This window comes from Prionailurus bengalensis, chromosome A1, assembly GCF_016509475.1.
Source record: "Prionailurus bengalensis isolate Pbe53 chromosome A1, Fcat_Pben_1.1_paternal_pri, whole genome shotgun sequence".
NCBI classification, from domain to species: Eukaryota; Metazoa; Chordata; class Mammalia; order Carnivora; family Felidae; genus Prionailurus; species Prionailurus bengalensis.
The window spans coordinates 135,875,810-135,898,282 of record NC_057343.1 but is presented as its reverse complement, the minus strand read 5'-3'; the positions used below and the strand labels follow the sequence as shown (position 1 = coordinate 135,898,282).

General features: G+C 41.0%; 1 long non-coding RNA gene across 1 annotated transcript in view; it reads left to right on the top strand.

The window, feature by feature from the left end:
• LOC122489655 overlaps positions 1-22,473 on the top strand; it is a 53,216-nt gene that overhangs the window by 12,169 nt on the left and 18,574 nt on the right. The window lies entirely within an intron of this gene.

The following is a 22,473-nucleotide window of genomic DNA, read 5'->3' as shown; positions in this document are numbered from 1 at the left end:
TACCATCAACTCCTTTTTACTGTGCTCTTCAATCACATTGCTGACCGGCTGTCCATCTCCTCAGGTTCAGCACTCAGACTATGGGGAGCTGCTGTAGGAAATCACCAACTGGTCAGATTAATGCCAAAGTCAGCTTTTGCTGGGCCACTGGTCAGATCTTGCTTGATCTCCAGTGTGTTTTTTCTGTACCCTGTTTCAAGTTTACTCCTTTCAAACCTCAGATCCCTTCCTCCCTAGAAGGAGGCGACTTCTTACTGCATAGAGACAACAGAAGCCATCAGATGGCCACAACTTTGTCTTCTGGCCATGAGATCTATACGTGTTCTTGAATTATGTGCTCCTTCTCTATTCTAAGATCTTTCCATGCACTGTGCTCTGGATGCCATTTTCTTGTCTGTTAGTGTGTTTATTTCCAATGTTCCTCCTCAAAAAGTTGATGTCTGTCAAAAAAAAAAAAAAAAGGACAAAACAGAGAACCTTCCTTAGACACCCCCATCTCATATGCTGTCCATTATTTTGTCAGTCTCCACCTATTCATAGTAAACTTGTCCTTTTTACCATCTTTTTAAATTCCTTTTCACTCTTCAAGCTTCTATCAAATCCAGCTTCCTTCCCCATCCCTCTATCCAAACCTGTTCCACTGACTAAGCTCACCAATGATCTCCAGGTTCTTAGGTTCAATGGACACCATGCCGTTTTGTTTTATCTCTCAGAGGTATAACACAGAGTTAGACATTCTATACTCCTCTTCGGGGAAACATTCCAAACTTTTACAACACCATTCCCACCCGGTTTCCTTTTAACTGGCTGACCAGAGCTTTTGTGTTCTCTTCTGAAGATTCTCCCTCTTCTTCTACTCATCTGTTAAATTTTTTTTTTTTTACTTGACACACTTCTCAGATGATCTTATCCATATCCTGTGCACTGATAACTCCCCAAACTGAACCGTTGCCAAGAACTTTCTACTAAGCTTCAGACCCATGTACCCATCTGCCTACTTGACATCTGCATGTATGAGTTTCATAGGCCTCAAGAGGAACATGTGCAAACTTGAACTTGTGACCTTTCCTCTCAGCACTTTATTCTTCCTGTAGCACATGACCCCACCATCCAGTCAGTTGTGCCTGTGAAAGCCCGACTTGTTGTTACCTGTCGTAAGCACTCTTCTTGTCTGCCTAGCATCCATTGCCTCCTGTGCTGGTGATAGCTGCTCAGACGTCCTCCACCATCCTACATCTATTTGCTCCAGATGGAATAGCTTCTGCCTTTTTTTTTTTAATTTTAATTTTTTTTTTTTTTAGCTCCAAGAGTGTTTGCTTTACCAGAGACTAGCCAATTAGGCTCAGTGGTATGATACTTCCTGAAAATACCGAGAAGTTCTCTTCTGCTGGAGTTGCTACCCTATGAGGCTGTAGACCTGGAGCTCCCAGGGGCTGTCTTGCTACCATGAGGAAAAGAGTAAAGCCAAGGCAGCAGGTATACAATCTGAAAGGGACCTGCTCCTAAAAACATCAACTGAACTCCTGGATCCAGCCAGGTCTGAAGCATCTGATCTACTTCTAGGACTTTACCCAGACTTGAATCAATCCGTTTCCTTTCAGGCTTAAGCTAGTTTGAACTGGGCTGCGATCGCTGTACAGAAACAGACTGATTATTGCCTTTGGTTCCTCCTCTTCCCACACCCCTCCCTCGCCTCTCCCCATCCAGTCAGTCCTCAAGTCTTTTTTACTCCAGTTTCAGATTAGCTAAATATCTGAGAAGTCACTCGCCGGCAATCAATTTCACCCGTCATTCTAGGCCAAAGCATTATCTCAGCTGGACAATCACAGTGGCATTCTGTCTCCTCAGTATACTGCCCTCACAACGATCAATGTGATCTCCGTAAAACACTAAATCTGACCAGGTGTCTTCCCTATTGAGAGCTCTTCAATGCTCCCTCTTGCCCATATAATTAAGTCTAAAAGTCATTCATGTGGCCTTTGGCCTCTGAATGGGCTAGCCTCTGCCTAGCTTTCCAGCTCCATCTCATACTGTTTTCCCTCTGATTCCCCTTATCCCAGCGAGGCTGGTCATGACTCCTAAATCTCAGCACTGCTGCAAATGCTGTTCCCAGCGCCTGGAACAGTCTTCCCCCCGAACTCTCCTTAACTAACTACAATTTAAATGTTACTCCTCGGGAGAAGGCTTCCCTATTAAACCCAGCCACTTTCTTCCCTGAGCCATCTCTCATGCCCCAACACCTCATATTCTATACTTTGCCTTCTTAGCCTTTGTTTTTGTCATCATTTAATAAAGCATTTAATGTTAACGATTCACATACCGTCTGACTCCCCCACTAGACTCTATGCCCCTTGAGAATAAAGGCCAGGCCTTTTTTGTTTATAACTATAGCTTATCACAGGGCCTGACATCGTTTTGGTTGATTTCCTCTGTTCTGAGGGTGGGGGAATGGGAGAAGAGGGAGAAATGAAAGAAAAATAGAGACGTTTGATCAGGCTTCCAGATTTCATTTTAGGCTAAAAACTTCAGATTGAAACAGTTGACCATCCATTATGCCATTAAAGCAGTATCTTTTGCAGGGGAAGATAATACCGAATGGAGAGATTTCCTAAAAGTCTGATGTATGTAAAGAATAAAATCTGAAAGAGAAAAGGAAATAAAAACACACAAAATCTCATCCTGCCCTCTTCTCTTCAACAAAGTTTAATGAAAAAATAAATAATAATAAAGAGAGGGAAGGAATCACACTAGATTAAAGATTTTTAAGGGACATAATGACTAGGTACAATGCAAGGTCCCAAGTTGGAGTTCAGTTTGGAGAAGTCAACTGTAAAGTGACTTTTTGTGGATAAGCAGGGGAAATTTGAATACAGACTGAACTTTAGATCAGAGGAAGATGTATTGGCAAGGAAAGATTGGTATCTTTAAAGAAAGCAGGTTGCAGACAGCATGTGATCACCTTTCCGTAAAAATATGTGTACGTATATTTATATGTGTGTAGATTCTAGATTCTTTGGCTGGCCTAGTAATTAAATCAGCACAAGAAAGATTCATAGGAGAAAAACACGTTTAATTTTGTATGTACAGGAGCTTCACACAGACATGAGATGGTCAAAGGTGGCAAATCAATGTTTGTATGCCATCATGAGCTAAGGAGAAGGGTGTAGGGTTTGGGGGCTTCACAAGGAAGGGAAATGATTCATGGGAAGATTGGAAAAGCGTATGTTTGGCAATCAGGTGTTTGCCATGCCATGCAGAGAAGTGTTTCTGATGTAAAAAGTTATCTCTGGTAGTAGTGCTTTCCCTGGTACAGGCTCCCTATCTAAATTTTTTTCTGGAGTTAAGGGAGAGGTAAAACGCTCTCTTTTCTTTTCTTTTCTTAGAGAGAGAGAGAGAGAGAGAGAGAGAGAGAGAGAGAGAGAGAGAGAGAATGTGCATACAGGGGAAAGGCAGAGGGAGAGGGAGAGAGAAGCTTAAGCAGGTTCCATGCCCATTGCAGAGCCCAGTGCGAGGCTTAATCCCATGACCCTGGGATCATGACCTGAACCAAAATCAGGACTTGGTGCCCAATTGACTGAGCCACTGAGGCGACCCTAAAAAGCTCTTCTTGAGTGTGTTAGGTCTTGAATGCCTTTAGTTCAAATAAGCCGCATGCCAAAATGGTACATTCTGCCTCAATATCCCTGAACCCCATCAAAGCACAGAAACAGCTTTCAGGATATATGCACAGGTGTGTTAACAGTGGTAATTGGTGGGTGGTAGGAATATGGTGCTGTAATTTTCTTATTTTTCTTTATCTGAATTTATAACTTTCTATAAGGCACAAACATCACTTGTGAAATAGTAAAAACTGAAATGTGAGTTAATTTTAAAAATATTTAAAGCAGGCTTACACAGACTCAGATTTTTACTGAAAGCTGTCCAGGACATTTTTTCTGTGTCCTCCACCTTAGCAATGAAGAGTGTGTCCCAACTTCTGAATTGGTCTCAGCAGGAAGGATTAAAATTTTTAGCAGTCCTTGAACTGAAAGTGAATCAATCCGATATTGAGCATGCATACATTTTCTGCTGGCAATGTCAGTAAACGACCTCCCCGTCAGTAGCAAGAAGAGTTGCAAGAAAGCAACTTTACAACAAGGTGCTCACTTAATTACCAGGCAATGGTGAAGCAGCCGTTTCCTGCTCTAACGGAAAAATCCAGAGTTCATCAACTCTTAAAGGTAGTAAGTACACAGAATATTTAGAAAATGCTGAGTTCCAGTGCTACCTGACAAGGGGAGGAAAGAGCATTTTGAAGACATCTGTAAAAGATTGGAAAGGTCACCACTGGACACCATTGAACAGAGTATCAAGAGACTTGTATTCAAGCCCCAACCCTACTCTGAAGGGATTGGAAAAGTTCCCAGCTATGATAGTCCTCATGTTCCTTATCTGTGAAATGAGATCTAAACAAAATCTGAAAACTTAATTGCTTCACAACCGTGGTTTATTGGATAACAAAATACAATTGTTGGACACTAAGCCACAATGTTAAATACACCACGAGAATTTTGCTAACATTCCCTTTAATGGGTTCTCACATTCGGAACAAGTTGCCTGCAGAGGGCACTAGTCCGTTAATAACATCTACTTTTTGAATCAGTTTGACTCAAGATCAGGAAGGGTCCTGCTCCACATCATATATCCAAACCTTCTTTCTTATAGAGGAGAGAATTGAGGCCCAGAGAGATTAGGTTACTTGCACAGAGTCACACAGATAAAATTGGCAGAGCTGAGTTAGAATAAAAAATTCTGATTCATGCTTAAAAAAAAAAAAAACAACTTATGGAGATCTAAAACTCGAGTTGCATTAATTGCTCATTTACTAAATCACCTTTCCTGAAAACAATAACATCACTATCGCCAGAAAAAAAGAAAAGGCACTACCCCAGAAAAACTACTCTTGAAGATACTTTGCTTGAAGATATTTCGTTCCAGTGTCACTCCTCAATAACATTGTTATCTAGTGAAATTCCCTAATTTATTATCATTTTGCTGATAACCTTTTTTTAATGCTTATTTATTTATTTTGAGAGAGAGAGAGAGAGAGAGAGAGAGAGAGCACACACATACACAAGCAGGGGAGGGGCAGAGACAGGCAGAGAGAGAATCCCAAGCAGGTTCCATGCCCTCAGCATGGAGCCAGACACAAAGCTCAAACTCACAAACCATGAGATGGTGACCTGTGCTGAAATCAAGAGTTGGGTGTTTAACCTAATGAGCCGTCCAGGTGCCTTGATAATCTTTGCTATTTTAATATTTCTTTGCCAAACATTTATAGCCCTCAAAATGCACTGGGGGATAGGAGGATGTATAGGGCTTTTTCCCCCTCCCGGTCCCATTGATAGCAATTAATTGTCAACCAGTGGGCTGGATCTATGTCATTCCTCTGTTAAGATTATGCTACTTGACTAACATTATGGTTCCCTCAGGCTGGTGTTCAGTTATTTCAGTCCTCCAATGGTCAGCTTAGATCTAGCACTTTGCCAGATGGTCCATTCCTTGCCAACATTCCAGAAAACGGTAAATCTGGTCAAATACTGTACGGGGACCCAGGCTCTGTAAAACCATGACTAGGATGTGTTTGATATCTTTGGGTTTTTTGGTTTGTTGTTGTTTTGGGAAAGAGATGTATAGGGTGTAGTACATGCTGTAGAACAGGAATTACCAACTTTGGAGCCCAGTAGACATAGGCTTAAATCCTGCCTCCATCCATGTATCAGTGGGTTCTCCTCAGCAAGTTACTTTGACTCTATGAGTATCAGATTTCCTATCACGGTATTTATCTTATAGAGTGAGAATTGAATGAGAAAATTATATGAAGTGCCTCAGTCTGCACGTGGCACAGTACAAGTGAGTCTCCCACTTGTAGCATATGACCTGTTTCAGAATTGAGAGAACAAAGAGTAGAAGTCTACAGTGTCCTAGACTCAAGGTCATCGCTATTAAAGCAAGGTGTTGTCTTTAAAACATACCGTGGAGTGGGGTGCCTGGGTGGCGCAGTCGGTTAAGCGTCCGACTTCAGCCAGGTCACGATCTCGCGGTCTGTGAGTTCGAGCCCCGCGTCAGGCTCTGGGCTGATGGCTCAGAGCCTGGAGCCTGTTTCCGATTCTGTGTCTCCCTCTCTCTCTGCCCCTCCCCCGTTCATGCTCTGTCTCTCTCTGTCCCAAAAATAAATAAACGTTGAAAAAAAAAATTTTTTAAAATAAAACATACCGTGGAGAAAAAAAATAAATAAAAGTAAAAAAAAAAAATAAGTGAATAAAACATACCATGGGGAATAGATCAGATGAATATTCTAGCGGATGAGTTTCAGAAAAGTAGCTTTGAACCTTCCTCAAGTTCATCAACTTTCATAGCAGTGACATTACTAAACTATAGCCTAAGTCACCCCACACATTTTCACGGTGACCAAAGAGCATGCTCAGTTAAGAATACGGGTAGAGGAATTTAGAACACTTAGCCACTCTCACTCTGGTATTTCCAGGGTGCAGAGAGAGCATGTCAGCTGATTTTTAAACTCAGGCTTTTCTTAGAACTCATGGGAAAGACGATGAGGGAGGACCCCAAAGCATGATGGTCCACGCATAGGTATACAGCTGCTGTGGTATTTCTTCACAGTTTTGCATAGTTGGTTTACACCCACTGGATGCATGTTAAGCTCACAGCACTAGACATATATTATTTCATTCAAACTCTGCCACAACCGGATGGAGTGATACTATTATTAACTTTAATATGTTGATGGAGAAACCGAGGTTTCAAGCGAGGGTGTGGCTCAGCCAGGTCACATAGCTAGTAGTGTAGTGAAACCAGGGTGAAGCCCTCGCAGGGACTTCACCTTTGCCTCTGTGGTCTCTTCCGTATTGGCTCTTTCTGAATGCGGTAATCGTAGGCAAAAAGGCAGGTAGCAGCCTGAGGGAGGAAAAAACAGGAAACTTAACAAAATCCACCAAGGACCCAAGCCATTTAAATCCATACAGTCTACACTGACATGGCTTTACTATTCTAGGGTGCTCATCAGCCTAAGTTTAGTGTTCCAGAAAGCTATGGCCCAGGAAGGTAATAGTTACAAATAACTTTATTGTTCATTCCAGGAACTTCCCCAGAGACCCACTGATTGAAAAGATCACAGGATAATTTTACATCAATTTGAGCATTTTCAAAGCCCTCACCTCAAAATCTTCACCTTGTTAAGTTCACTAATCCTAAGGATTGTATTACCATCCTCACCCAACCCTAACCAGACCTCCCAACCCCTTCACTGAAAGACACCCATTGAAAGAACCAGACTTCACAATCTGAAAATGTTCTCAACCTTGACCTCCCCGTTCTAAGCCCCTGCTAAGACCGTCAAAGTAGTGTTCTCTGTTACCTGTTAAACAGTGGCTCTCAACTGGGTCCGATTTTCCCTCCCAGGGAACAAGACATTTTTGATAGTCATGACTGGGGTGCTAGAGGGTGTAGGTCAAGATTGCTGTGAAACATTCTACAATGTACAGGGCAATCTCCCTCCCCCAAGAAGGCATTATCTAGTAACAATAAGTTATTTTGATAATATTTTGAAGAGCCAGGACTTGTACCACTAATTAGTAATATCTAAATCAGTTCTATGAAGAAGTTTCCCAAACTCTGAACCATTAAGTCTGCATTGTTATCCTTCATTGCTATTGATTTCTGGTGTCCCTGCAAGTTTGTGAACTCTAATCATGGTCCCTATCCTTAAGAAATTTCATCCTGAGAGTCTACCTTATAGACATATACCTGCCTTTCTTTTATGGGGCTTGCTGTCTCCTAAAAAAAGATCACCTGGTGGTTCATTTATCTTTAATTTCTACACTTCGTGTTCTGTACAAGCAGTTTGAATTGATGAATTTGAGACCACGGTTTTTTGAGGACATGTCCTCCTTAGCTATCTTAATAACTGCAGAGTTGCTGAAGTTGTGAACACGGCTTTCACAAACAGGAAGTGTGTTCTCTTTGCAGCCAAATAGCATGAATTCAAAGTAATAGAGAATATTGAAATTAGTACTTTGAACTTCACCTTTTCTTCTAGAGATTTCCACTGATAACAGTATTTCCTTGGAAGTGTGTGTGTTTGCGGTTATAAGATCAATTTGTGACCCCAAAATATAAATAGTCTACTTTTCCTGCTTGTGGTGGGTAAAAGGCAAAACCAATATATATATACAAACAGTTCAAAAACTGGTATTACTTAAGTCTTGAGATATTGCGCAATAATTTTTTGAAGACAAGTAATGGCCTTGGATCTTGAGGACTTAAGGAAGTGAAATACCAGCCCTCACTGTGGGCATAGGAGCCAACACTTACATTGTTGAAATGAGGCCCAGGATGATCTCAGCCTGTGTGGAGACTGTATTGATGACCCCACAGTGCCTTTGTATGAGGCAGCAAAGTCTCTGTCACCAGGAGCCTCAGTGAACCTTCCCAAAGCTCTCAAGCCCATCACAGAAATACTGCCTGTCTTAAAACTTGCTTCAGGAAGGACCCAGGAAGTTTTCATTTTTTAAAGTTCTTGTAATGATATGAGTCTTAAATCTTGCAGGCACCCACTCAGACCCCCAGGGTTGCTATAAAGATAATGTCAAAGACCAAACATTTTAGCTAAAGCAGATGCAGAAAGAAATCTTATCTAAATTGCCGTTATCTGGCTACAGCAGAGCCTCCAGAAAATACAACTACCGTTAATCCCCCTCCCGGGGAGTTTCCTGCGAATTCAGCTGCCATGGGGACAGATTGCCCATTCCCAGTAGCACCAAAAGGCACAGCAGAACCTTCATGCCTTCATATTAAAGCCCTGGGCACCACCACTACCACCCCTTTGTGAAATTTTGCTGCATGAACCTTTTTATCTCCGGCTATTGAGTGGATTTCTCATCACTGAGCATTTCCACCTGCGTGCATAGATTATCCTCATCTTTTCTCCTGATTATCTATTGTCAGTTAATTTGCAGGCCCCCAATGACTAGACACAAGTTAGAAGAAGAAAAGTTTTCCTCTGACAGTTTCAGTGGTGGTCAGAGACTGCTGCTGCGATCTGAGGACCTCTGACCCAGCAGACGGGTAAATTTCCCTACTGGTGCTCAGGGTCTGGTTGAGCAATAAGCGTCGCTCCGTTTCTTTTCTTGCCAAGACTCAAATTAGCAGGAGAAACCACACAAACTAGCTCCTTGTATGTTGTGGCTCTTGGTTTGAGTGCTCTTAGGTCCTTTCCCTCGAGGGGATGGCTGTTGTGTCCCGTGTGTCTTGTTTTGTGTCCTGAGAGCTTGCTTGGTTTGCATCTAGGGAGAGCATTCACTGTCTGGTTTTCTGTCGGCCTGGGAGTGCACATTTTTGGAGCTGTGCTCAAAAGAGGCTTTTAGGTTGGAGGCATGGGAATCTGTGGTCTGCAGGCAAGAATAAGAGTGGGTACCCCCTTTGCTGCTGGTGTCCGACTAACCATTGCTGGCTGTTAGAGGGCTTGTCTTAAATCCAAATAAAGGGTCTTGGTCCATAATGCCTCCTCCTCTGTTTCTACATTGCCTTGCTAGTGCGGGGAGGTCCCATTCCAGCATCGTCTGCCTGGTGTGACAGACAGGAACGTCTATGGTTGGAGGCATCTCACTTTGGGGGGCTGCGGAATTGGAGACACGAGTTTACACAAACACCATCCTCATCACCTGTTGGAATGAGCTTCTTTGCTTTCTTTCTCTTTGGCTAGCATCGGAAGTGACTTTGGATCGTGGGGCTTCATCTTCCCCACTTTTTGGGGGATGCCTCTTGTGTCCATGGCCAAGTCATAGAAAGGCTTATTGGCTTTGAGTCACACTTTGAAACAAGTATCCCTTTCGAGATCTTAAATCACCGTTGGCCGGAGAGCAGATCCTTTGGTTTAGAAAAGCTTTTGTATTTGAGAAGATTTTTAAAGAGCTCTCACCTTAAACAAATATCCTATTACCAGTATGGGAAGATCATACCCAAAGAAGGACACCAGAAAAGATCAGCTAGCTTAAAAGACTCCCTTCACAAAATTAATTTTTTTAATGTTTATTTATTTTTAAGAGAGAGACAGAGCATGAGCGGGAGAGGGGCACAGAGAGAGAGGGAGACACAGAATCCGAAGCAGGCTCCAGGCTCTGAGCTCTCAGCACAGAGCTCGACATGGGGCTAGAACTCACGGACCACAAGATCGTGACCTGAGCTGAAGTCAGACGCCGAATCGAATGAGCCACCCAGGCGCCCTAACAAAATTAAATTTTTTTAAACATTTTAATTTATTTTTAAGAGACAGAGTACAAGCAGGGGAGGGGCAGAGAGACAGAGGGAGACACAAAATAGGAAGCAGGCTCCAGGCTCTGAAGTGTCAGCTCTGTTATTATTATTATTATTATTATTATTTTAATTTTAGAGAGAGAGAGCACAAGTGAGGGAGAGGGGCAAAGGGAGGGGAGCAGAGGGAAAGAGAATCTCAAGCAGGCTCCGTGCTTAGAGCGTAGTCCGAGGCGGGGCTCAGTCCACGACCCTGGGATCCGACCTGAGCTGAAACCAACAGTGGGATGCTCAAGGGACTGAGCTACCCAGGTGCCCCCAGAGAAGTTACTTGCAAAGGTTACATCCTTCTCCTCCCTCTTTGAGAATGCAAATCTTCTACACCCCAGAACTGTCTTCTCAGAGACCTGAAAGCCATCTCCCTCAAACACAAACATCTGAGGAAATAACTCTGGCTGTCAGCCGAGGGGTGCTTTCTTCTACTTGTACTACTGCTTCCTGTCATAAAATGTGAGAAATTTATTTCTTCTCCTGATAAGACCACTGTTCCCCCTTAGCAAACCCACACTGCCATTTCCTCAGCACACCCAGCCTCTCAAAAGTAACGTCTCAGTCCATTGAAACAGTCACCTGAGGCTGAACTGTGCACAGCCTCTGTGTGATTACACATCACGGCGGCGAGAAAGAACTTGAAGATCTGTCCCACAAATATTAAGAAAAAGCTTTAGCCCTTATATTGGACAAATAACATTCCACACAGAAACGTAGTTTGAATAAAAAGTGGGGCAAAGATGAAAACGAACTCTTGTATGAACTAGTGAGTTTTTGAATGTCTGTGTGCTATAAGGTCTCTATTTGTATCTGTGTATTAGCTTACGCATGCCTAGGTATGCATGTTACATAATGTCGTATTTTCTTGCCTCTGGAGGGTATGCCAAATTCATTTATAAAATTCCTTAAAAGAGTTCTGTTTTAATTGGCTTGGAGAAAAAGAAATACTTAAATAAATTAAATATTCCTAAAACTGAGAAACACAGAAACGAATCCAAGTATTTTTCAAGTTCACATCATTTGGGTAACTCTTTGGTAAATAACATCAGTTTAATATTGCTGGCTTAACGAAAACAACTGTGTCTTCTGAGTTAACAGCCCTATGATGCAAGCATGTATTTTTAGGCTACTTGAGTTTATTAATTAAATACGCTAATATATTTATTAGATGTTGAGGAGTGTAAAACTTTACAGATTTGACTTTAATCAAATTTAATCATTGCTCTTATAACCTTCAGTCCAATCATAATTATGTTTCAGTGTATAACTGCTTAGAGGTAGTTTCCGAAATCTTTTTGGTAGTTTGAAACCTTAAAGCTATCCTAAGTTTTGTTAAATGACAGATATTCATTGAATATCTACATCATTTTTAGATAAGATAAAATGCCGAGCCATTAGTTACTGAACATAACTTTAAGTTTATCTACTTTGGGCTTCTTATTTATGCAGAGAGATTAAAGATATTTGAGTCTATTAATAAACATGATCTTTTTGTCACATTGAGAAATTATACTATGAGGAAACATATGCCTCTAGAAATTGTGAGATAATATGTTGATAAGTATTCTAATTTAACTACACAATGCTGGTATATGACAGTTTACATTAGTCTACTTCTTAGTTTTCTCTGCAAAATAAAAGTTATTAAGGATTGAAAAGTATAATCAATATATGTAAATTAAGCTACAAGAAACAGTAAGGTTGAAGAAATAAAAACTCTGAATGCCAAGTATTAAGGAATATCAGATTGTTTTTGTTAAGGAGAAAAAAGTAATTCTGTCCTAAAGTCATTGTTTAAAGATTGTTTCCGAATGAGAAAGGTAAAAGTGAGGGACAAAAACATGAATGGATTCAGAAAGATGTAAAGGGTTGGGGACTGAAGGTTGGGACAGCGCACAGAGAGAGAATCATATCTCATGTGGTCAAGCTGGCTAAGATTGAATGGATTTATTATAAGGTTTAAAATGAATTTTAAAATCAGTAGGTACCAGTGCAAAGCCAGAATTTGGTTTTCTCTCTCTTAAAAAGACGAACTTTGTCGGACTATTGGTCTATTCTTAATAAGAGATTGTGAAAGGTTTCTTTTACCTTTTTTAAAAAAATTATTTATTTAAATCCAACCTGGTTAACATCTAGTGTAATAATGGTTTCAGGGGTAGAATTTAGTGATTCATCACTTACATACGACACCCAGTGCTCATCCCAACAAGTGCCCTCCTTAATGCCCGTCACCCATTTACCCCATACCCTACCCACCATGTCACCAGCAACCCTGTTTGTTCTCTGTGTTTAAGAATTTCTTATGGTTTGTCTCACTCTCTGTTTTTATCTTATTTTTGCGTCCCTTCCCCTATGTCCATGTGTTGTGTTTCTTAAATTCCACATATGAGTGAAATCATATGATATTTCTCTTTCTCTGACTTACTTCGTTTAGCATAATGCACTCTAGTTCCATCCATGTTGTTGCAAGTGGCAAGATATCATTCTTTTTGATCGCTGAGTAGTATTTCATTGTGTAAGTCTTCTTCTTTTTTTTTTAATTTGTTAAATGTTTATTTATTTTTGAGAGAGAGAGAGACAGAGCATGAGTGTGGAAGGGGCAGAGAGAGAGAGAGAGAGGGCGACACAGGATGTGAAACAGGCTCCAGGCTCTGAGGTGTCAGCACAGAGTGCAACACGGGGCTCACACTTGGGAACAACGAGATCATGACCTGAGTCGACGTCAGACGCTCAACCAACTGAGCCACCCAGGTGCCCCATTCCACATCTTCTTTATCCATTCATCAGTGGAAGGGCATTTGGGCTCTTTCCATATTTTGGCTATTATTGATAGCCCTGCTGTATACAATGGGGTGCATGTGCCCCTTTGATCCTTTACCTTTTAAATAACCTACCTAGGAAACAGATTCTGTGTTTTATTGAAATAATTTCCAGGGCTTTAATACGTCTTTGATTATTTTAGAAGCCCAAGTCTCTTTTTCTCCCCCCTCAAAAAACTGACCTGTGATCTTGTTTAATCAGATGTTCAAACCTTTGACATTTTGGACTACTTCCTAAAATCGAATTCTAAAGGAAGTCTCCTTGACCTCAAATTGACAGTGAGACTTTTCAGAGAGTCCCTGGAAAATCTCAAAGGATTTTTCCTCTTACCTTATTAAAAGAGATATAAACTAACTTCCTAGAAAGCTGTTAATGCCCTCCATATCCATGATATATCTTGATATAATGTTATGAGCCATAATTCCAGTCATTATCCTAAAAATTTGTATGTCACATAAACAACCAAATTTCTTTGTCAACTGCACTATTTTTTTATAGTGAACTTTTGTCAAACTTTAACAATGGTCATTTAAATTTTTTTGTCATTCACAGATAGTTATTGTTGTATTCTGGTGCTTTCCTAAGACTCTTACAGTTAGTTACAAGCTAGAATACTTTGTGTTCAACAAAAGGGATATCTCAGAGAACCATAGAAAGGTCTGTAACAGGTACTCTGGGATACAGGTTTCTCATGGCATTGCTTAAATAACTTGGAGAACATAGCTCTAGAATAAGTGAGGATTTCCAGAACTCTAGGGGACAAGCTGATGAGTTCATCAAATTTCTAACCCAAGATCAAGCAGAACAAGAATTAATTACATGGGACTGAATGAACAGATGAAGAATGATTATAATTTTTATAGTTTTGTTTGGAACCACTGCTGATTCTTTAATGTTTTATTTTCTGGCTATAATTTCTCTTTTCTATTTTCTAGATGTTTTCTCTTTTCTCGTAAGTCATTTGTAATTCATAATTTAGTAGGTTGTATTCTTGTAAATTAAAGTGAAACATTTTTCTTTTTCTCCCTACAGAATTCAGAAACTCTTATTGCATATTCTTATTTTCATTGCAATATAATTTTTTGAAAGTTCAATAAGAATTTGTTCTCCTTATAACAGGACGTAATTGAGAAAATTGGTTTTATCACCAAGGCTTTGGCTGAAATGTCATATTTGCGAATAGTATGATAGAATCAGATATGACTAGACATTAAGGAATTACGATTGGCTTTATGGAGTCAATGTTTACAAAGTCCTCTTGAAAAAACTGGCCTGTTACCTGGTTTATAGTTTTCCTAGTCTTATAGATGAGTACAGAATGTCACTCTTTGGCAGGCCCAGGAACTTTAGAATATTTGGGGGATCTCAAGAAAAGAGGAAATCATCCAAATCTATAGGTACTACAAATGAAGTCTCGTAAGTTCTTGGCTTGGCTTATAAGCATTAAGAGGGATTTAAAAGTCTAATCTGAGGTTCCTTACAATAGTTCCAATAAAGCAAACATAAAAAGGCCTATGTGGTCAATTACCACTCACCCTTGCTGCATTTATGTAAATGATCAGGCCAACTTTGATGAGTCTAGGCTTATTTTGTCAACATGACTAATCTTACTTTGATTATCTTTGATTAAGATAGGGGAATCTTACTTTGATTATCTTTGATTAAGATGGTAGAGAAACATTTTACGTTTCAATGAAAAATAGTAACCCACCTTTCTGTGTTATCAGGTTTGGGTCTTGTTCATTGTTTTTGAGCTGTTTTTCACCTCTTTGCAAACTGTACCCTGCTGTCTTGCTTATTTTCTTGGTGATTAATGATTGCAATCCCCCCCCCCCCCCGTTCTGACTTGGTATCACTGGGAATTAAAACTGCCTTTTTCCTGAAGCCCTCCCTGCAAGCTGAAGCTGGACACCTTGATATAACTTGTAAGCATTTATCACCCCAACAACGGAGGCTGCTCATAAACACCAGGACACCTACATCTGGCATGCTTTGCTCCAGGAAGTAACCATGACAATTACATTATCATCCTCACTAAAGATGCTTTGAACCCAACACCTAGAAATCTTGACTGGCTCCCCTCTTGACTCAGAACCTGCGTTCATAGTCTGCTCCAACCATTATTCTGTGTTTGTTTTTCTTTCCCTCTGTATACCTTGCCTGGAATCTTTAATTAGAGTCTTTCTCCACAGCAATCAACCTAGCTGCTGCTGCTGCTGCTGCTGCTTTTTCTTCTTCTTCTTCTTCTTCTTCTTCTTCTTCTTCTTCTTCTCCTCCTCCTCCTTTATGAAACTTCTAGGGAAGTTTCAGATGGGGAGAATGTGGGGAGCCATTCAGACTTCCAGAGGTGATTTTAAAGTGAAAACCTTTGAGCTAAAAAAGATACAGAAATAAATCTTATTTTAACTCCTCTTATCTGACTGAAGCAGAGCCTCCACAGTATACACCTGCCATTAACCCCCCTCTAATGGGAGTTTGCTGTGAATTCAGCTGCCTTAGAGACAGACTGCCCATTCCCACTGGCATCAAAAAGTCCCCTCCCCCCCGCCCAAAGCCTCTTCTTATCCTTGGCTGTTGAGTGAGTTACCCATCACTGAGTTACCCATCACTGAGTAGTACCACGCGTAGACATAAGCAAACCTTGTCTCTTCTCCTGTTAATCTATCTGTGGTCATTAATTTGCAGTTTCCAATCACTGGACCCAAGTTAAAAGAAAAAAAAACATTTCCTCCCAACAGTCTTCTCCTTGCTATTTACAATAGACTGCTCCCTGATGAAAGCAGCACTGCCCTCACTACAGAATTATCTATTCTGGTACATTTGTGTGCACATGGGCAGGTGTGTATTTACAGACCTGGCAGCTCAGCCAGGTGACTGAGTGTCCTTAGGAATTTCCTTTGAGAGTCAAAGCTTATTAAAGCAGAAACACTTCCCAGAAGATCAGAAATCTGTCTGCAAACCAAGCTCATTCCCTTCCTTGTTGCATCATCAGGCCAGGCAGCTTAAAATAAATCATCTATTAAAAGTCAACCAATTACCAAACTCACCTTCCAACACTTCCAGTATTAGTTTTGGGAAACGTACTGGAAGGACTCCTTCAATGGTAACTTGACCATGCTCTCCCTGATGACATTGTCTTGGAATGTTGGTAAACTTCTTTCAGCGTATGCTTCGGGGAGAAGACAGTTGTCTAAGTTAATGACAGTCCTTAATTGGAGGCAGTTATGAGCCTTGGTGTCTGGTAGACTGGGCTCATCTCCCAACACAACCACTTGTTAGTTTTGCAAACTTGAGCAACGCTTTCACTTCTGTGAGACTGCCTCAGTTTCCTTATTGGCAAAACAGGGGAAATAACACTTAACTTGAAAGATTTGGGGAGAGGATAAAATGAGAGAAATGTATTTGCAAGTGCTTACTTTTCTCCCTGGCTTCTTTAAGGTGCTTTCAAGATCACTTGGGACATAGGATTATCACTCTGTAGGCAGCAGTGGCACAGCTCTTCTCTATATTGTAACATGTCCCCTACTCCAGTTGCTTACTTTTCCACGTCTATCTTACTCTTTCCATTATTCCTGGAAAAGGTCACACAAGCTTTATATGGGCAGAAAACATATCCAGGTTTTCCTGTGAAAACCAAATCAAAATATTTAAAGAGGAGAATATTTTTGGTCATTTTCTAAATAATAATAATTAAAAAAAAAAACTTTTCCTGTTTAGTTTCATGAAGTTTTCTAGATTTTCCTCTAGCTTGGGTCTGGTGGGCACAGGCTGATATGGAGTCTGGATCACCTTCTCTTTTCCTTTTCTTTAGTGTATAAATCTCATTAGAGCTGGCTCTGCCCACCATGACCTGGCTCTACTCACCATGACGAGCCGCCTTGAGTCTGGACTGACTGCATTGGGCAATAAACAGGCCAAGATCTTTCTGGTCAGGGCTTGGCAGCATGAATTAAAGAAGATGCCAACATTGTTGCCAAATGAATGGCTTATATTTTCCATCTTGGTCTTTGTGGATGGCAACCATGCTTCCCGTAGTGCCCAGTTGTGCAACAGATGCCAGAGGCACTGAGCCAGAGCAAGGGCCTCGGACGAGGTTAGGTCTTCCTGATGTGCATGGGTCTCGGTTGAGCTAGCAGACATATATGTGTTCAGCTTGAATAATCCACTATGGCAGCTTAGACTAAGACTTGGTAGACTAAAGCTGATAAAATAAGAAACAGAGGCTAAGAGTGGCCCTTGGCATAGCAAGAAGGAGTCGGTCCGAAGGAGGAACTTGAGCTGGTGTTGATGTAGAGATGGGGTGTGGCCATCAGATCAGGCTCAAATGAGGGAAGATGAGTAGTCAGGTAAGGCCATAGCTTGGACACAACTGAAGACCATAACCAAGATCATTCCCTTTGCTTCCAAAGGGGCATATGATGCTGATGGAGGCTTCGCATTTACCAATATGTGGCTTAGAGTTTCTCTTGCCATCTCCACTATAGGGCAATCAATCTGTTTCTCTCTAAAAACCAGTTCAAGGTGGACCATGAGAGGGAAAGGAGGATTTTGATTCCACTGGGACAAAAGCTGAATATTCTTCGGGCCAGGTCCACTGCATCTTTTCAGATAAGCAGTTCTGTTCCCTGAGCTGAAATATGATGCAAAGACTAGGATTTTCTCTGTGTTCATAGGGCATGGATAAAATGGAGAAATGTATATGCTTTAGGCAAAGTGTTTTTTAACTTCTATCTGTGTCTATGTAAGAGTGATATCTTTGGTGACTTTCAAGAAATACATCATTTGGCTAGTTCTCCCGTCAAGGAAACCCATCTATTGCGTGAATGCTTACCTGACTGTAAGCATTTCTATTTATGATACCCCAGAAATGACACAAATTTTGGTTAACAAAAGTAGGTATCACTGCCACAGATTATAAATAATTGTAAAACCCCTTGAGATGCCTTAAATAATTTGTCAGCCCAGACCTGGGGTGTTTTTGTTTTTGTTTTTGTTTTTTGACCTGTGCTTGGTCCCTCAACCTGGTCAGGAGCTTATAAAACCCTAGGGATTGGCATACAGTGGGGTAAGGATAGGAGAGGAGGTGAATGATGAGGAGCTACTCCCATGAGATCTCTGGTCCTCTTTTGCTGGGGTATCTGTCTCTCAGGGCTTTCTATACCTTTCAGAACTTTTTCCAGAACTCCTGCAAGTATCCTACATCTTCTAGTGAAATATCCCTGGGCTAGACAGCCAGTGAGGTCCTGCCTTGTTGTAGAAATATGAAATCAAGAAACTTTTATTACCTCTTTGGTAGTGATGTTCACATACAAAATGAGCACTGTGGGTCTGCAGGAATCAGGATCCCTCTGCCCTGGAAGAGTGCCATATCTTTCCTGAGAGCTTTCGTCTATCCCTACCCTACGGCAGCCATTACTGACCCAACACCCTGTGACCCAGCCTCGTTTTAACCAGGTGCCTTTCCAGAGGGAGAGGCAGCCTTCCCAAATGACCACACCCTATTTCTCTAAGGCTGCCATGCCACTTGGATTTTCCCTGATTAACTTTCATGAGACTCTAGAACACATTATATACGCTAAGTACAGAAATTCAAAGTCTGCCTATGATAGTTTCTTCATTGGCAAATGAAGCCTCAGTCCTAGATATAGGAACAGTACCCCTGAAAGAAAGAAAGAAAGAAAGAAAGAAAGAAAGAAAGAAAGAAAGAAAGAAAGAAAACTAAAATAAACAAAAATCCTTGGCTTCTTCAGGGTTCACATATAAATACAGAGACCTTGCATTTTCAAGAGAAATGTCTTGGTACACATCAAAGCAAGGTAAAGTGCTTGAAGCTTGTAATGAATCCTGGAGTGTCTTCAGAATCTGAGGTAACATGCAGTGTAGGGTGAGGGGAAATTTTCATGTATCTCTAGCCCATGTGAAAATGATCTCATCTATCTGGATCCCGTCCACCTACAAAGCACTCCTTAGATTGAATTATCCAGGTGGTTGCTCTATCTCTCCAACATAGTATCTGTGCTTATAAATTAACACCAAGCATGATGCCGTTTTTAAAAATTGAACTTGAGCTTTTATAGTGTTTTGAAAATCTGCAGTTTGACTTCTATTTCCTGGAATTTTTCATTTTTGTAACATTGTTTTTTAAAAAAAAAATCTCTCAGTCGATTTGTGCGGCTAAGCTCCCCCGGGAATAGGCTGACCTCCAGCAACATCTCACTCCACCCCCAGTAGGAGCTTGAATAATGACTGAGTGACAAAGTGTCTCATTCAGTTATTATTCAACTATATTAAATTGCTAAAGTTGGTAATTGGAGCATATCTTATTACAAAGGCAAAAGTTCAACATTTTTCCCCAGGCACAATAGGCTTGCACATTTAAAAACTTCTGGTCTGGTAAGGAATAGATGTTAGGACATGGAGCATGCACAGATTAAATAGGGAAAGATATATTAACCAAACCTGGGCAAAATTACCAGGCATTACCTTGAACATAGTTAGCATTCTCAAGCCTCATATCAAGGGGTGAGAGAGGGAACGTAGAGGGGAATCTTGAAAATACATCAGTATTCCCAAGCTCTGTTAGGCTTACACAACCGAGAAGCTATCATTTAAAATAGTAGAGACTGAGGGGCGCCTGGGTGGCTCAGTCGGTTGAGCTTCCAACTCTTGATTTCAGCTCGGGTCATGATCCCAGGGTCGTGGGATTGAGCCTTATGTTGGGCTCTGTGCTGAGGGTGGTTATTTACTGGAAGTAGTAGTGTCTGGGGTCTGGCTGATAGGTCTAATTTGCGCTAAAATGGTCCTCCAGTGAAGGAGCCATTTCCGTAAGACAATAAGAGCTCGGATGTGGTCACCCCAAGTCTCTGCTTCAAAAGACACAAAGTAAGTGTTGGGGACATGACAGAATTCATAGTATATGATAGTATTCCTCAAAGGTGCCTCATCAGAAGATTCATTTGGGGCACCTATTTAAGAATCTAGATTCCCAGAAGCCTTCTCTGGAAATCGTGAATACTAGGTCTGGGGTAGGCCTAGGAATCAGTATTTTTAATGAGTATCCCCATAATTCTTCTGGCAAGGCAAATGTGAGAGACACTATTCAACCAGTGATACTCATTCAAGATATATTTTTTCTTTTATTCAGTTATTTAGCACTTGCTATGTTATTTCTGAGAGCACTATCCTAGATCCCCTACATCAAAATCATCTGGAGTGTTTGATTAGAATCCAGATATTGGGTCCCATCCCAAGCCTACTAAATCAGAATCTCCAGGGATAGGACCTAGAAATCTGCATTCGAAATGGGCATTCCAGGGACGCCTGGGTGGCTCAGTCGGTTAAGAGTCCGACTTCAGCTCAGGTCATGATCTCGTGGTCCGTGAGTTTGAGTCCCACATCAGGCTCTGTACTGACAGCTCAGAGCTTAGAGCTTGCTTTGTATCTGTGTCTCCCTCTCTGACTCTTCCCTGGTCACACTCTGTCTCTCTCTCTCAAAAATAAACGTTAAAAAAAAAGAAGAAGAACATTCCAAGTGATTGTTATGTAATACAATTTGAGAATATCTACTGTGTGTCAGGTACATAGCCTGTCTCTTCAAGCTACCTAAGTCATCTATTCCCAGGTAAGAGGTATCGAATGCAAAATCAAAGATTTACTTAGACAGGGTTCAGTAAACAATGGATGTAGGAGCAGTGGAAAGGGTGGGGGAGACAGGCAGCTCTTCCTGCTTTAAATTATAGGTGTGCAAGTCCTGTAGGAGCAAGAAAGGAAACTGCCCTGCAGACGGAGTGGCCAGGTTTTGGGGAACATGGGAAATGTAAGGGAGGCCCAGGCCCCTCCAGCCTCTGGAGCCTGCGGGCTAACCACATGCCTGGTTGGAGTTGACCGTGCAAAGGTTCCACAATCCCAGGGTCAACTGGTAGAGCACTGACGAGAACTCTCACTTGGAATTTCCTGCCAAAGCTCCAGCCCTGCAGGACATAAATATACTTTACTTTTCTCCTTTCTTCTCCCATTTCCTTGGTTTTGTTTGTGCAACAGTAATGGAACTTGCCCAGGCATTGTTTCATTTTGACAGCATATCAAGGTCTGTTCTGAATTCACTTTCTCCACCAGAAGTCTATGGAGTGTTCATTGTTCCTATGGACTTTTACTGATGCACAATTGTTTTAAAAATAACTTGTCCAAAGCGTATCTGGAGAATAATAAATAAACTTATTTTAAGTGAATTTTGGCCAATGATACCAATTCTGATTTCTTTGCTTGCTCGTGAGCATGAAAGATCAGGCAAATGCCCTTCTGATTTTGAAGGGTAAGAGTCATAAAAAAGAACACTAATAATGAAGTCCTCAGGAGTCTTGTGTAACTATAGCTCTAGCACAGAATTTGAAGTAAAAAAAATCTGAATGAACCTCATTTTCCTCATTTATGAAATGGGAATCATGAGACCTGCCTGCTTTAGCTACCTCACGAGGTTTGCTTAAAGTCCCATGACTTTTAGCTTTGCAACTTGGTAAACTATAAAACTTTATACCAACGTTGATTGTTGGTTTTAATAAATTTTTTTTCTTGTCACTGTGCCCTCCTCTAGCTTCAGATATTATTGAAACATTTTTAGATAGTATGGATCAGCCTAAAATAAAGCACTAAAAAGACATAGGAGTTTGGGGAAAGGGTGCTTGCCGTTGAAATTGTCTTTATTACAGGCACAATTATTTGGACCAAAGTATTATATTTGCCAAGGTCTGGGAAGGAGGAAGTATAATCCAAATAGCAAAGGTCCCAGGGACAAATGAAAGGTACTTGGAAACTATGGTGCATTGTTTTGTTCTTCTGGAAGGCAAAACATTGCCAGGGTGAAGACAGAGCCCTTCCAAGTGCGTGATGAAATTTACTTTATTGACATTATCAATAAGGATGTATTTATGGGAAACAAACATGAAATACAGCTCACACTTACAGACTTGGCAGGTAAACACAGGGAAGTGGGGTGTCTGATCATGAGGCTTAAACCTTTGGGCTTATTTGGCATGGGTCTCATGCCTGATTAGCTGTGTGATTTTTAGGTAATCATCTTCCCTCATAGGTCCTCAACTTCCTCATGCATAAAATGGGCATAAAACTGTCCATTAAACATAAGAGCATAGAGTATGTTTTTTACTGGAAGTAAAACAGTGTACGCAGTTAATTACCAGATAACGAACATTACTTCTTACATGTGGGTTGAAATCAAGAAAGATCTATGACAGAGTTTGCAAACCACAGAGTTGCACACAGGCCTCTGTTTAATATTTT